Below are 15,113 nucleotides of genomic sequence, written 5' to 3'. Positions count from 1 at the left end.
ATCTAGTTCCAATGCCCCCAATACATGATGTACATCATAGAGGTCTCGTAGTGTGGACCATGAAATTTGGAGCCCCTTGCTAGTACAAATTCTATTAAAAAAATAGTAGTGCACTATCCATTAGCTAGAGATATATATATCTAAGAACGAGTGATGTCGAATTCATAATTTTGCCATACAATATTGTGCAAAATATAGCTTCCTCGTATTTATCTTCATGTTTTTGAACAAGCATTCAAATACTTATTAAAGCCAATATGTGTTTTGTTTGGTTACTTGAGAGTCAAGCATGTAGAGCGAAAGAAAGATTATCGTGCATATGATAGAAGTTCAATATTTTTTTTTCTTTTGGTCCATATGAGTATGGAATTTAAATAAATTAATGCTCTATAATAAAAAATTCCATCTTGAGTTTTGTCTAAGTAGGTAGTGGGGAAAGTAAAAAAAATTGCAGAAGGAAGTTCATTGTGTTGAAGTTCAGCTCATTGTGTAGACCTCCGCACATTGAACTTCCTTCCGCATAATAATATTTTCGAAGTTGTGTCTTGCAAAAAAGGATAAATCCATGATTTTATAATAGAAAAATAACTTTTACTTTTTTCAACTTTTATTAATCATACATGTAAAAAAAAGTACACAAATAAACTTATTGATATTAGTGCTATCATGGTTTAGAATAATTATTGTAAAAGTAATTACTATTGTATTGTAAAATATTCTTTAGATAAACGTGCATAAATTTATAAAGGTTCATTAGATACTTTTACTTTAGTTAATTTTAGTGTCTTGTTTCAGTTGGTTCATATGAATATGGAATTTAAATAAAGTAATGTTCTCTCATGCAAAATTCCATTTCGAGTTCATGCAAGAAGGTAGTGTAGAAGGAATATTATTGTGTGGAAGGAAGCTCAATATGCAGAAGTCTAGCTCAATGTGTAGACCTCTGCACATTGAAATTCCTTTTGCATAATAAGACACTCACAAAATTAACCTTTTTCTTATTTTTAAAATAGTTTTCAGGCATTGAAAAATAAAAATAAAAATCCCTCCACTAGGGGAATTATGTCACATCAGAGCTCACTCAACCGATTCAAAATTAGAAATAAGACTACTAGAAAATTAAAAAATTATTTTTGAATCTATGGGAAAATAGGAATATTAAGCATTTTCTCCAAAGTTTGGTTAAAATTGCAATAAAATTGGAAAAACATTGAAAGTGAAATCTACATATAAAGCAACGTGTGAATCTTTTCTTTTGTGGAGTTTTCCATGTAGTGAAAGCTCAACACAAGTAAATCTCTCAACAATTCTAGTAGACGTTTTAAATTTTTATTCCTTTTTGTGGGTTGGGGAGCTAAGTAAGAGACGACTATTACTTTTACAAATTTGCATACCGTAATAAAATTATTGAAACTATAGCTTTAAATTTTTATTAAATTCATGAAAATAATCATATTTTTACCAATTAATCATTTATTTCGAAGCTTGTAAAATTAAGCATTTAGGGACACGTGGCATTGATTTTTTATTTATTTTTTAATGTATGAGATGTAAACTTAAACATTCATTAACACCTAGTGTTTAAAGTTTTTAAACAATGTGTAAATTTTCAATTAAAATTCACTTTGCATTAAAATTAAAGCATTATTACATATGCCATTATTTCAAAACATTAAAATATCAAATCTAAAAGCATGATTTTCAAAGCATTAAAATATTAATATTACCATATATTTTCAAAACTGAATAGAAATGAATATGTGGGACTATGGAGGGAGTCCATTGTGTAGAGGAAGCTTTCAAGCTTTCATTGTGCATACCTTCACACTTTACATAATCTATTAATAATAAAATGACCATTGGTCATGTGTGGGACTATAGAGAAAGCTTTCAAGCACAAAGATGAGTAACCTGGGCATGCTAGAATGAAGGCGTGGTTCCTAGGCGCCTACAGGTGGGGTTTCGTACATGAGTCGATGACATGTGGCCGAGTTGGAGCACCAGATGACACAATTGCATGATGGGTACCAAGGGCAAGTCGGGCAGAGGGCGATGATGATACACACATGATGGGTGCAAGTTAGGCAAGATGCGTGATGGTCATGAATCATGCCACATCAGTGGCGGTCAAGCACGATGTGTAGAGCAAGAAGAAGGCATGGGTGCTTTGAGACATGCAATGGCAGTCGTTAGGGCATGACGCCGATGGGCGTAACAAGCATGTGAAAGTTTAGTGAAGCGAGTGGTGGGGTAGAGTTTGATACATGGTGACATGGGCACCCATGCCTTGGATGCACCTACACGATGGCAAGGTGCCCAAGTGTGCGATGGGGTGTTGCAGGCTAAGCATGCTCGGGTGCCTGAACGAAGGGGAGTGACTTCACAACACACAAAGGGGCACCTACCTAAATAAATGAAGGGACAATGATGCATACAAGTAAAGGATTGTTAGGACCTCAAGTTGGCACCATGGCTAAATGGGCACCCATGATGATCCTTGGTGAGTTATATACCATGTGTGCCTAAGTTATGCGATGCAATAGATATGGAGCACGAGCATGACACTTTGGATGCATGGGTTGGGTGTTTTTTGATACTAGTTGGATGAAGTGTACTTGTGGGTGTCACATAGAGTGAAAGGAAGAAAGGTGAGTGCCTTGGGTTCATCAACACAAAGGTGAGGTGTCTAGGCGCCAATAAGAATATTTATGCATGGATCAATGAAAAGAAAGAGAGATAAAGCATCGGGTGACACAGCCACATGACAAGCGTCATGTTTGAGTTAGGCAAAAGGAACTGACAATATGCACATGAAGGGCACAGGTTAGATGAGATATGTGACAAGCATGATCAGACTACCTGAGAAATATAACACAAGTCTTATTGTCAAAACCTTTGCGTGACAAAACCGAACAAAGTGCAGCAAGGCATTGGTCATATACCTGTTAGTGTATATAGACAAAAGAAGTAAAGAGGGGTGTGGAGATAGCAAAGACAAGGTTGTGGCATCATCTCACTTCATGAATGTAAACTCCATGAATGACATATCTAGGGAGAACAAGGACTTTCAAAAATAGAGAACATATAAGATTTGTAGGTATAATGATTGTTGGGCCATAGAAAAGGCATGTTTTCCCCTCATAATAGCTTAATCAATCATTTGTATTTGTTTGCTTATATTCGTTTTAGGAATAAATATAGAAGAAACAATAGCAGAAGATGGATAAAATCGATTATTTACAAATTGGGTAAATTTGTGCATGAAAAACTAGCTTTCACTATCTTTATATGCAAGGACGTGGATTGGACGACTGTTTTTCAAACAACAGAACAGCAACGACCAAGAAAGGAAAAGGGACGTGAATTGAACGATTGTTTTTCAAACAACAGAATGACAGTGACCAAGAAGGGAAAAGGACAACATCTCGATTATGGAGGACAACGGAAGACTAGGAGGATCAATTCTATTTTGTGATGAAATCAGATTGATGGTTGCGAAATCCTCAGGATCTCCCGATCCTGAGGATTCGCTTATATCTATTTATCTTTCCAAAAGTTATATAATGCCATGAGGCAAATTGAACATCTCATTAGGAATTTTAAGATTGTAACTATTCTTTTTGGACACGGAGTACTTTCATTATTGTGATGTTGTAACCTTATTTTCAAGTTTAATGGAGAAGACTATGTTTCACCTATAATAACATTCTGAGTATCTCTTGGCAGTGACTTCTGGAGACTTTTGGCCCAGTCGATAGGATATCTACTGCTTCAATTGTGTCATATTTATTTCTTCTTATTCTGATAATTGTTTATTACTATTAGTTTGTGAAATTAGCATTATTTCGATTGTTGAGAGAATTGATGATTATGATTTGCTTTTGTTGTTCAACTTAAATTCTAGATCTTTCCGTAGTTTACATCTGCATGTTAATCTTTACTAAATTGATTAGGTTGATTTAAGCATTCAATTGTTATTCATTCTACAGTGGTGTTACCGGAGATCTCAAGCTAATAGTTAATTGCTTTCTGTGATATGTTTGCATAGTTACTTGTTGTTCAATTGTTGTAGCTTTCATTCATGTTAAACGAATTAGTGTCAATACCAGTTAGATTGCTAAGAGTGATTTATTTTACTTGCATTCCGATTCAGTTTCTTGCATAGTAGATTAAGTAGATTTGAACATGCTTTAAAGATTTCTTTAAGAATTGTTTGGATTGAATTTCGAGAATTAGATATTAGTCATTGCAACGATTCTAAATCATTTGATTAGCCTCTGAATTCACTTGCATATACAATGCTGATACTCTTGAAATAAACAGACTTACCCTGGGTTGATGATTAATGTAGGTATTAATATTGCCTTTAAATAGTCATCTTAGTGCACCAACATTTTGGCATCATTGTTGGGGATAGTGTTTCAAAGTGATTCTTTTTTATTTTTGTTGTAAAAGAATTGGGTTTCAAAATCAGGAGGTAAGAACCTGCGTAACCAACAAGTAAAGTTCTTTCTCATCAACCCACTTTTCAGCAGATGCATAGAGGTTAAATAGGAGTAGGGTTCTTCTTATGAATGACTATGAATAAAAATATAGAAAAACATCAGAACCCCCCACCTAAATCCACAAAACCCAAGGGATCAGTGAACCTTGGGAGATCAAATTTTACAGGCGAAATCGTAATCAGTAGGACCCCGGACTATATCTGTTAAAAACCTTACTATAATCCCTCAAGCAGGAGGCTCACCATCTACAGCCTACGCCGAGATTCATAACCAAATTAGAGGATCTGAACAGAGCTTTCAGGTTACAGAAAATTTACATTCTGATCCTTTACAAGAGGGAAAATCATGTAATCTAACAGAATTAGAAGGAGAAACAAGTGGAACTGCTAAGGAAGATCCATAGTTGCCTGAAATAGGGTTTCTTGTGATCCTAGATCTGGGCAATGCCACAAAACTGCCTCGGATTGTGAATACTCTGCTTACTCAGATAACATTCCCTAAAATTCCTTAAGGATATTGGCACATTTTCGACCAAATGGTGAACCAAGTACCTCAAGGTCAGACCTTGACATTGGAATACCCCATAGTTGACCCAGTAGCCAATGCCCCAATGAAAGCTATTCCCTTGCAAAGCATCCCAACCTTTCATGGGATGACCACAGAGGATCTGTTATGAAACCAGCTCACAAAAAGATAGAAAAGAGAGATCCACGCCTTAGAATTCAGCCTCTTCGAGGGGGCAACCTCCTTTACATTACATAAATGAACAATTCTTGGATCATACAAATGACAAAACCTCCTTTCTATATATAGGAGTCTACGGAGTCACAATATAATCCAGCCGACCTAACAATAATAATATAAAGCCACAAAAATAACAATAGAGGGATTCTATGGGCACATTAATAACAATATGGGGGTAATGGGGCACAACAATATAAATAAGGGGTATAACTACAATAGTAATGGGGTAATCACTAGTATTATAGGGACCCAACATGCCCCTCTCCTTCAAAAAAGTGTTGTCCTCAACGCTTGAGTAGTTCTGGATACTTCTGCATAAAATTCTCATCCTCCCATGTGGAATCTTCAGCGGATAAGTTCTTCCACTTGATAAGATACTCCGAAATTGATCGATTTCGTAGCTGTCGAGTTCTTGTTTCTGTGACTGCTTCCGGTTCCAATATAATTTTTCCTTCCTCGTCAAGTTTCTGGCAATATTGTTTGAACTGGGAGCTTGTCGCCTATAACCTTCTTTAAACATGAAACATGGAAAACTGGGTGCAATCGAGAAGCTGCAGGAAGCTCCAATTTGTATGCCATAGTACCAATCTTTTGCAACACCTTGTACGGACCATAATACTTTGGTGATAATTTATTATCCTTCTTAGCTTGCTTGAGGGACATTTGCTTATATGGTTGTAGCCGTAGGAATACCCAATCACCTACATCAAAACTTCTTTCACTGCGATGTTGATCTGCCTGTTGTTTCATTCTATTCTGTGCCAACACGAGGTTATCCTTTAAGAGTTGGAGGACTTGTTGTTGATGTTCGATGTGATGTTCCACTGCCTGAACCTTAGAATTTTCTCTTAAATATGATGTGATGGATGGTGGTTGATACCCATAAAGTGCCATAAATGGGGTCATTTTTGTTGCTGTATGGAAGGAAGTGTTATACCACCATTCAGCCAGAGGCAACCATTTGACCCATTGTGTCTGTTTATCAGATACAAAGCAACGAAGATATCCTTCCAAACATTTGTTTACTATCTCAGTTTGCCCATCAGATTGAGGATGATAAGATGAGCTATGAGCTAACTGAGTACCAAGACAAGAAAATAATTCTGTCCAAAAATTTCCAGTGAAAATGGGATCTCTGTCACTTACAATAATCTTTGGGTTTCCATGTAGCTTTTGAATTGTTTCCATAAATGCAGTAGAAACTGTACTGGCTTTAAATGGATGTGATAATGCACAAAAGTGTGCATACTTGGTAAGTCTGTCAACTACCACCATGATGACACTCTTTCCCTCAGACTTGGGTAAACCTGTGATAAAATCCATTGAAACCTCCTCCCAACGTTGGCTTGGAATGGATAAAGGTTGTAATAGACCCGGTGTCTTAATTGTTTCAACTTTATTTTGTTGGCAAACCAAACATTCCGCCACAAACTTTTGAATATCTGATTTAAGGCCATCCCAAAAAAATTCCTTCTTAACCCTGTGGTAAGTTTTTAAAAATCCTGAGTGCCCTCCTAAGGGAGAAGTGTGCAATTCCATAAGAATCTTTTGTTTTAGCTGGGAATTCTTACAGAGGTATAAGCGATCTTTGTACCATAACGAATCATTTTTCCAGCTAAATGTATCAGACGTACTGGAATCTTGTTGTAGCTTTCGAATAAGTGCCCACACTTCTTCGTCATTCTTCCATTCCTCCCTTGCTTCGTTTATCCAATCTGGTTGGATAATAGAAATGGCGCACAACAATGCTTCCACATCCTCATCCTTTCTTGAGAGTGCATCTGCCACCACATTTTGCTTCCCTTTTTTGTAGATGATTTCAAAGTCATAACCCAACATCTTTGTGACCCACTTTTGTTGCTCTTCAGAGGATAATCTTTGTTCTAAAAAGTATTTAAGGCTATCATGATCCGTTTTTACCTTGAAGTGTCTTCCCATTAGGTAGGGTCGCCATTTCTTAAGTGCATGGAGTATTGCCAACATTTCCTTCTCATAAATAGCTTTGCTTAAAAACTTTCCCTTGATTGGACGACTTTCAAAAGCAATGGGTCTTTCATCTTGCATTAGAACAGCACCAATTCCATTTCCTGAAGCATCACATTCCACAATAAAGGTTTTTGTGAAGTCCGGTGTAGCTAAGACCGGTGCTTGGCACATTGCCTCTTTAAGATGTTCAAAGGCCTTTGTTGCTTCCGGAGTCCATGAAAATGCATCTTTCTTCAATAATGTTGTTAGAGGTGCTGCTATTCTCCCATAATTCTTAACAAACTTGCGATAATACCCTGTCAACCCAAGAAATCCTCGCAGATGCTTTATGGATGTGGGGATTTTCCATTCCTTAATGGCTTTAATTTTGCTAGGGTCTACCTTAACTCCTTCATGAGATACAATATGACCCAAATATTCCACCTCCTGGACTCCAAAGAAACATTTGGATCTTTTTGCATATAATTGTTTCTCCTCCAATAGTTGTAGCACCCTGTCAACATGTTCAACATGATCCTTCCAAGACTTGCTGTAGATTAGTATATCATCAAAAAATACTAACACAAATTTTCTAAGGAATGGTTTGAAAATTGAATTCATCAAACCTTGAAATGTTGAAGGTGCATTGGTAAGGCCAAAAGGCATGACCAAAAATTCATAATGACCCTCATGAGTTCTAAATGCCGTTTTCGGAATGTCTTCAATCTTCATTCTGATTTGATGATATCCTGAACGAAGATCCAACTTGGTGAAGTAAATTGATCCATGCAATTCATCCAGTAATTCATCAATGACAGGAATGGGGAACTTATCTTTAATAGTGAGCTTGTTGAGCTCCCTATAATCCGGACACATGCGCCATGATCCATCCTTCTTGTGCACCAATACTACTGGAGCAGAGAAAGAACTTTGACTCGGTTGAATTATACCAGCCTCTAGCATTTCTGCAACCATACGTTCAATTTCACTTTTTTGGACATAGGGATATCTGTACGGCCTGATGTTTGGAGGAACACTTCCTGGAATCAGATGAATAGCATGATCATGATCACGCATAGGTGGGAGACCTTTGGGAGTCTCAAATACCTTGGAATGATTGTCCAGGACTTTTTGGAGATCTGGAGAAATAGATGATTCCAATGTGGAAACATCTAGCGAACATAATTGTGCAATTACACCTCTTTGCTCCTTTTTTAGAAGCTTTGTCATACCATTAGAGCTGATTATCTTTCCTGGTTTCCCTGCAATACCCCTTAATTCAACTTCCTTTCCTTCCACAGAAAATTTCATGAAAAGTTCTTGAAAATTAAAAGCTATTGTACCCAAGGATTGTAGCCATTGGACTCCTAGTACAACATCAGCACCTCCCATTGGAATGGAAAGCATTGGGCTAGTCAATACATATTCTCCCATGGATAGCTTGATATTATGGCACTTTCCAGAGCAATTTATTGTTCCTCCATTTGCAATCATCACTTGACACTCTGGTGCTGGATATAGGAAGCAATTCAATTCTTTTGCTACCCTACAATGAATAAAATTGTGGGTGCTTCCTGAATCAATCAACACTATTACCTTTTTCTTCTTGATTTGTCCTTCTATCTTGATGGTTTGAGGAGTGGTAATTCCCGCCAATGCATTACAAGATATGGTCGGATTTATTTGTTCTTCATCTAGGCTTTGTTCCTGGAATATATCCTCTTCTTTTGACCTTTCTTGCTCCTTTTCTTCTTCCTCTTCACAATCTATGTAGAATAATTTCTTCTCAGCACACTTATGACCTTTAGTGTATTTGCTATCACAACTGTAACAAAGCCCTTTTGCTCTTTTTTCTTCCAATTGTTGTGGTGTCAACCTTATAGGTTGTGGAAGACTAGGGGCAACAACACTTCCGTCTTTATAGTTGTGAGTGGTATGCTTCCTGGTTGCCATAATTTTGCTTTCCATTTTTCTTGCTAACCTGAATGCCTTCTCTAATGAATCAGGTTCCCAAAGGCGAACATCATGTTGGATATTATCCTTTAAAGACCCTATGAACACATCAATCCTATGCTCCTCTGGAATATCTTTTACCCTTATGTTCAATTTTTGGAACTCCTCAATGTGCTCCATTATTGAACCCTTTTGTTTGAGACTTATCAATTGGCTAAAAAAAGTGTTGCTTTTTGTATCCTCATAATGTGCTATCAATTCTTCCGTAAAAATTGCCCAAGTGATAAATTGTTTACGAGAGCAAAGCCATTGATACCATACAAACTGATTTGGTTCCAAATATAAAGTTTCCATACGTACCTTTTGTGTGTTTTGCACATTATTGAGATCGAAGAATTGCTCCATCTGTAATATCCATGTGGCGGGATCCTTGCCATCAAACTTCCTCATATCGATTTTTGGAATATGGTGATTCTTCGATCCAACATTAGAGTCTATGGAATCATGATTAACATTTCTTTTGTTCTCATCATGAGTTTCCTTTACTACCCTTTCACCATTAGTGACCATTTCTTGTAGCAACTTATTCATATTTATCTTCAATTCGTCCATGTCTGTCTTCAAATCTATCTTCAAATCATCCATCTTAACTTCCACGTCAATCATCTTAGCTTCTACGCCTTTCTTTAAACATCCATCTTAGCTTCTACACCTTTCTTTAAACCATCCATCTTAGCTTCTACGTCTTTCTTTAAACCATCCATCTTAGATTCTGTTCCCTTTTGTGCAAGGGACATTTGTTGCACTTGTTCTTGTAATTTTGATATATCATGTAGCATTTCTTCCTCTTCTTCATGAGTCATGCTAGAGCTTTCAGGTTCCTTACTAGGTGTTTGCATTTTCTTTCCTCGGGGCATCAGTTACCGATAATAATGCTTTACTATGCCCTTTGAATTCCTTCAAACCAAGCTTATGCAAAAATAAAAAAAAAAACTACACACCTTTTTTTACTTTGTAGAAGCCTGATATTGAATCTGATGTATCTCTGTAATTTCGAATCATCCAGTTCTGAAATTGTGACCTGTAGTAGCCTTCTATGTCCTCTTTCCAATGCCACTAGTCTGAACCAAATTGGATTCTCCAAGAAAGAGTTATGCCCAATCTCCCGCAGTGACCTGATTATAGACTAGTTCAGTAGAGCGAACTTGTATGAAGTGCCACGTGTCACTGTTTCAACCTTTGACTCTGAAAAATATATAAAAGAAAACTACAGTCCGTCCTCTTTCTGTACCTTCTTACGAAATTTCAATCCGATGCTCAGGAAGAAAGTTATGACGATTTTCCCCAGGTCACCTGTTTTGAATGTAATTCAGGAGTCTGCAAAAAGACCAACTTCCTCAGATCATATCTCCGAAAATATCGCGCGAAAAGCTCTGAAATTCGGACCCAAGTTTCAGCATGATTTCTTCTCAAATGGGTTTTTTTTTTTTACTTCTGAAACATCACAGAAAAAAATTTATAGCGAAAATGCCACGATGACCTGTTTGGAGCAGCGAAACCCTAGAATCCAAAGCTCTGATACCAAATGTTATGAAACCAGCTCACAAAAAGATAGAAAAGAGAGATCCACGCCTTAGAATTTAGCCTCTTCGAGGGGGAAACCTCCTTTACATTACATAAATGAACAATTCTTGGATGATACAAATGACAAAACCTCCTTTCTATATATAGGAGTCTATGGAGTCACAATATAATCCAGCCGACCTAACAATAATAATATAAAGCCACAAAAATAACAATAGAGGGATTCTATGGGCACATTAATAACAATATGGGGGTAATGGGGGCACAAAAATATAAATAAGGGGTATAACTACAATAGTAATTGGGTAATCACTAGTATTATAGGGACACAACAGGATCCAGATGCCTTTTTATTTGAATTTGACATCCTCTACAGAGGATATGATTACACCACCAATCCTTAAAAATTAAAGTTGTTCCCTTCTACTCTAAAAGGAGAATATTTGAGGTGGTTCATGGGTTTAGGAGGACGCACCATTAACTCTTGGGATGACATGAAAACTTCTTTTCTCACAAAATATCAGGACTATTGTAGGACTAGGGAATTAAAAGATGAAATCTTTAAGATGTCTGCAAAGGATAATGAAACTCTAGAGGAATATGTCGAATGGTTTCACTACAATTTGCAGAGATCCCCTTACTCCACATTACCAAAAGAAGTCCTGAGAACCATTTTAATTAAGGGAATGAAAGAAGAATGCATAGAAACTCTAAATTTGATGGGGAAAGGAAACATTTATCAGGAGGATTGTGATGAAATCGTTTGCTTGTGTATCAGGTGTTCACGAGGTAATACACGCACCAGGTCAGGAAGCCGAGATCTTGTGACTAGAGCACGCAAGCCACTTAGTGGAGGCATAACAAGAATGGAGATCAATAACCTCCTGGAGGACTTCAAGGCAGATATCCTAGGTACCCTCACAACACAGTTGGATGTCCTATAGGCCAAATAGAAACAAGCCTTAGCAGAACAGAATTTGGTTGTCTTTTTCCCACGATGCCGGAAGAAGCACAGTCAACGGGAGTATCCATTGGACATGGTCCAGACATGCGCTAGATGTACCAAGGACCATGCCACTGAGCAGTGTCCATTACTTCGAGGGTTGAAAGCAATTTTTAAAGAAGCATAAGAAGAGACAGAACTACTTAATGAACCAACGTCAACAGTGGCAAGGTCGATCCATAGGTATGTCACAAGACGCATGTCAGTTCTTTCCTTCTTCGCCATTTAATCAGCAGCAGAATTTTGGGATGGTGTGGCAGGGTCAATCACCTTTTCCGAATTGGCAGTCCCAACCATTTCTTATGTCACCTTGGCTGACTCAGTCCTTTCCAGGTAATGGTTGGCCAAATTCTCCTTTTACTCCTTTTTGGGAAAGTAATCCATACCCATCCCATTGGCCTGCCTCTACTTCACAAAATTCGAACTGGTTTCTGAATTAGTAGCGACCTCTAGGGATAATTAATATGCCTATGGGGACAAGTCCTCAACCCCAACCTACACTATCAGCCCCATATCCATTACAGCAAAATCCTCAACCCATTTTGCGTCCTCAACTACCAACCCAACCAAATCCAAACCCCAATAACAGACCGGTTTAACTAGTGCAAATTATTGAAAACTCAAACTATGGGACTGAACAAAAAGAATGCAATGAACTTAGACTAAGGTTAGGATGCATTATCACTCCTAAGGAAGATAGAGACCAGTCACCAATTGAGTTAGAAACCCCACCTGTACATACACCATCGACTATGATTGATGCAGAAATAAAACAAGAAGAAGATACAGTTGAGCATAAAAATCCTAAAAAACTCGTAATTACTTCTCCCTCGTTCCCTGAAAGATTAACAATACCTAAACCTGTTGTTTATTCAGACTTTGATCTAATAGGGGAACTGAAATTTTTTGTATTAAAATTCCTCTCCTCCAGGCCATCCAAGATATTCTTATTTATGCTAAAACAATTAAAGAGCTATGTGTGAAAAAGCTTGTGAGGAAAGCAAAAGCTCCACCCACTATTCATGTTGTAGGAACCTTGTCTGATCTACTCTTGGGTGGAGAAACACCGATAAAATATGAAGATCCTAGGAATCCTATAGTTACAATCCAAATATATGGCTGCTCCTTTCCAAACACATTAGTTGACTTGGGTGTGGCCATTAACATCTTAACAACAAAAAATTGTAACACACTTGGTATTACAGCCCTGGAACCAACCACCACCTTGCTAGAACTTGTTGATCATTCGGTGGTAAGACCAGAGGGGAATTTACAGGATATTACGGTTTCTGTTGACTCATGGGAATACCCAGTAGATTTTCTTGTCATAAACCCAAAAATATGATTAGATGGGCACCCTCTAATCTTGGGCTAACCATGGCTGGCAACAGTTGATGATTACATAGGTTGCCGAGAGGGCAACATGAGCATTGCTAAGGGGGATGCTGTAAAAAGTCTTGTTTTATATCCTCCTGCCAAACCAAGTCTGCCCACTGTAAAAATACATAATAGCCACCCTCATACCTGGAAGAAAGCATTCATTCACCACTGACAGTAGCAGAGGCATGTGAGTTCAAGAATCAGACTGAGGATGATGTAATTAATAATTTTATTAATCAGTCAGCTACTATGAATAATGTCAATTGTCAAATTTTAAAAGAAATTATTGACAATGAAACCTTGGAGGACCCTTTGAAAGATACTGATAATCAGCATATCCAGACAACTGTCGTTCATAATAGCAAGCCTATTGAAATTGAACCAGGAAAGATTTTAAACATTAATGATAATCTGGACAACGACCAACAACAAAATCTCATTCAAGTTCTGCAAAAATATAAAGGGGATTTTGCTTGGGATTATCCAGACATGAAGGGCATAAACCCATAGTTATGTACGCATCATATCTACACCGAAAAAGATGCTCATCCTATCTGGTAACCTTAGCAGAGATTGAATCCGCATCTCAAAGATATTGTAAAGGAAGAGTTACAGAAGTTGCAGGATGTGAACTTCATTTATCCTATTTCGAATAGCAAGTGGGTCTCTCTGTTGGTAGTTGTTCCTAAGAAAAATAGGAAGTGGTGCATCTATGTGGATTATCAGGAATTGAACAAGGCCAAACAGAAAGATCACTTCCCTCTTCCATTTATTGATCAAGTCCTTGATACACTAGCAAGAAAATAGTTCTTTTCTTTTCTGGATGGCTTCAGTGGCTACAATCAGATCCAAATCGCCCCTGAAGACCAAGAAAAAACCACCTTTACCTACCCATGGGGTACATTCACTTACAAAGGGTTACCGTTTGGCTTCTGCAATGCCCCAACCACGTTTCAGAGGCCCATACTCAACATTTTTGCTGATCTGATAAATGAAGGACTTGAAGTTTACATGGATGACTTTACCTCGTATGGGGACGACTTTGATCAAGCACTACAAACATTAGAGAAGGTTTTGGAATGATGCATCGCCACCAGGCTGTGTTTAAGCAATGTCAAGTGTCACATGATGATGACAGAAGGCGTAATCCTAGGACACTGCATTTCTGCAGCTGGGATACAGGTAGATCCAGGAAAGATATGGTAAGTCTCCTACTACCTACACCCTGTACTCAGACGGAGGTACGTAGATTTCTTGGATATGCAGGTTATTATCGCACGTTTATCAAAAATTTTCATGGATCGCTGCGTCTTTGTATGCTTTAACAGGAAATGTTGAATTTAAATGGTCTGACAAATGTGACACTTCTTTTATAGATTTGAAGATATTAGTTTCGACAGCACCAGTATTGTGTGAACCCAACTAGGAGCTACCCTTTCACATCTCTACGGATGCATCAGACGCAACAATAGGCACTATCCTTGGCCAAGAAGAGGACAGAAAGCCTTACGCTATTTATTATATCAGCAAAAATATTACTGCTGCTGAACTTAAGTATACAATAACAGAAAAGGAATTATTAGTTGCCATTTATGCCATAAACAAACTTAGACATTATATAACTAGCTACCAAGTTTTTCTGCATACTGATCATTCTGCCATTAGATACTTAGCTAATAAACCCATTACAAATGGTCGAGTGACTCATTGGTTGTTACTTTTGCAGGAGTTTGATATCACCATTAAAGACCATCCAAGGAAGGAAAACCTAGTTGTAGATTTTCTATCTCGGGTTCCAAAGATAAATGATCCATTGGCAGTGGATGACCAGTTTCCAGACGAATATTTTTTTGTCGTTGCAGTCAAAACACCATGCTATGCAGATGTGGCAAATTATCTGGCAGTAGGGAAGCTACCCAGGCACTTGACAACAAGGGAAAGGAAACAGATTGTCCAGCACAATGCCCAATTTTCTTGGA

Source organism: Pinus tabuliformis, chromosome 1_1 (assembly GCF_031772625.1).
Source record: "Pinus tabuliformis cultivar Carrire ecotype Pingquan chromosome 1_1, CPIR1, whole genome shotgun sequence".
NCBI lineage: Eukaryota > Viridiplantae > Streptophyta > Pinopsida > Pinales > Pinaceae > Pinus > Pinus tabuliformis.
The sequence above is the reverse complement of the archived record's forward strand: the minus strand, read 5'-3'. Positions refer to the sequence as shown.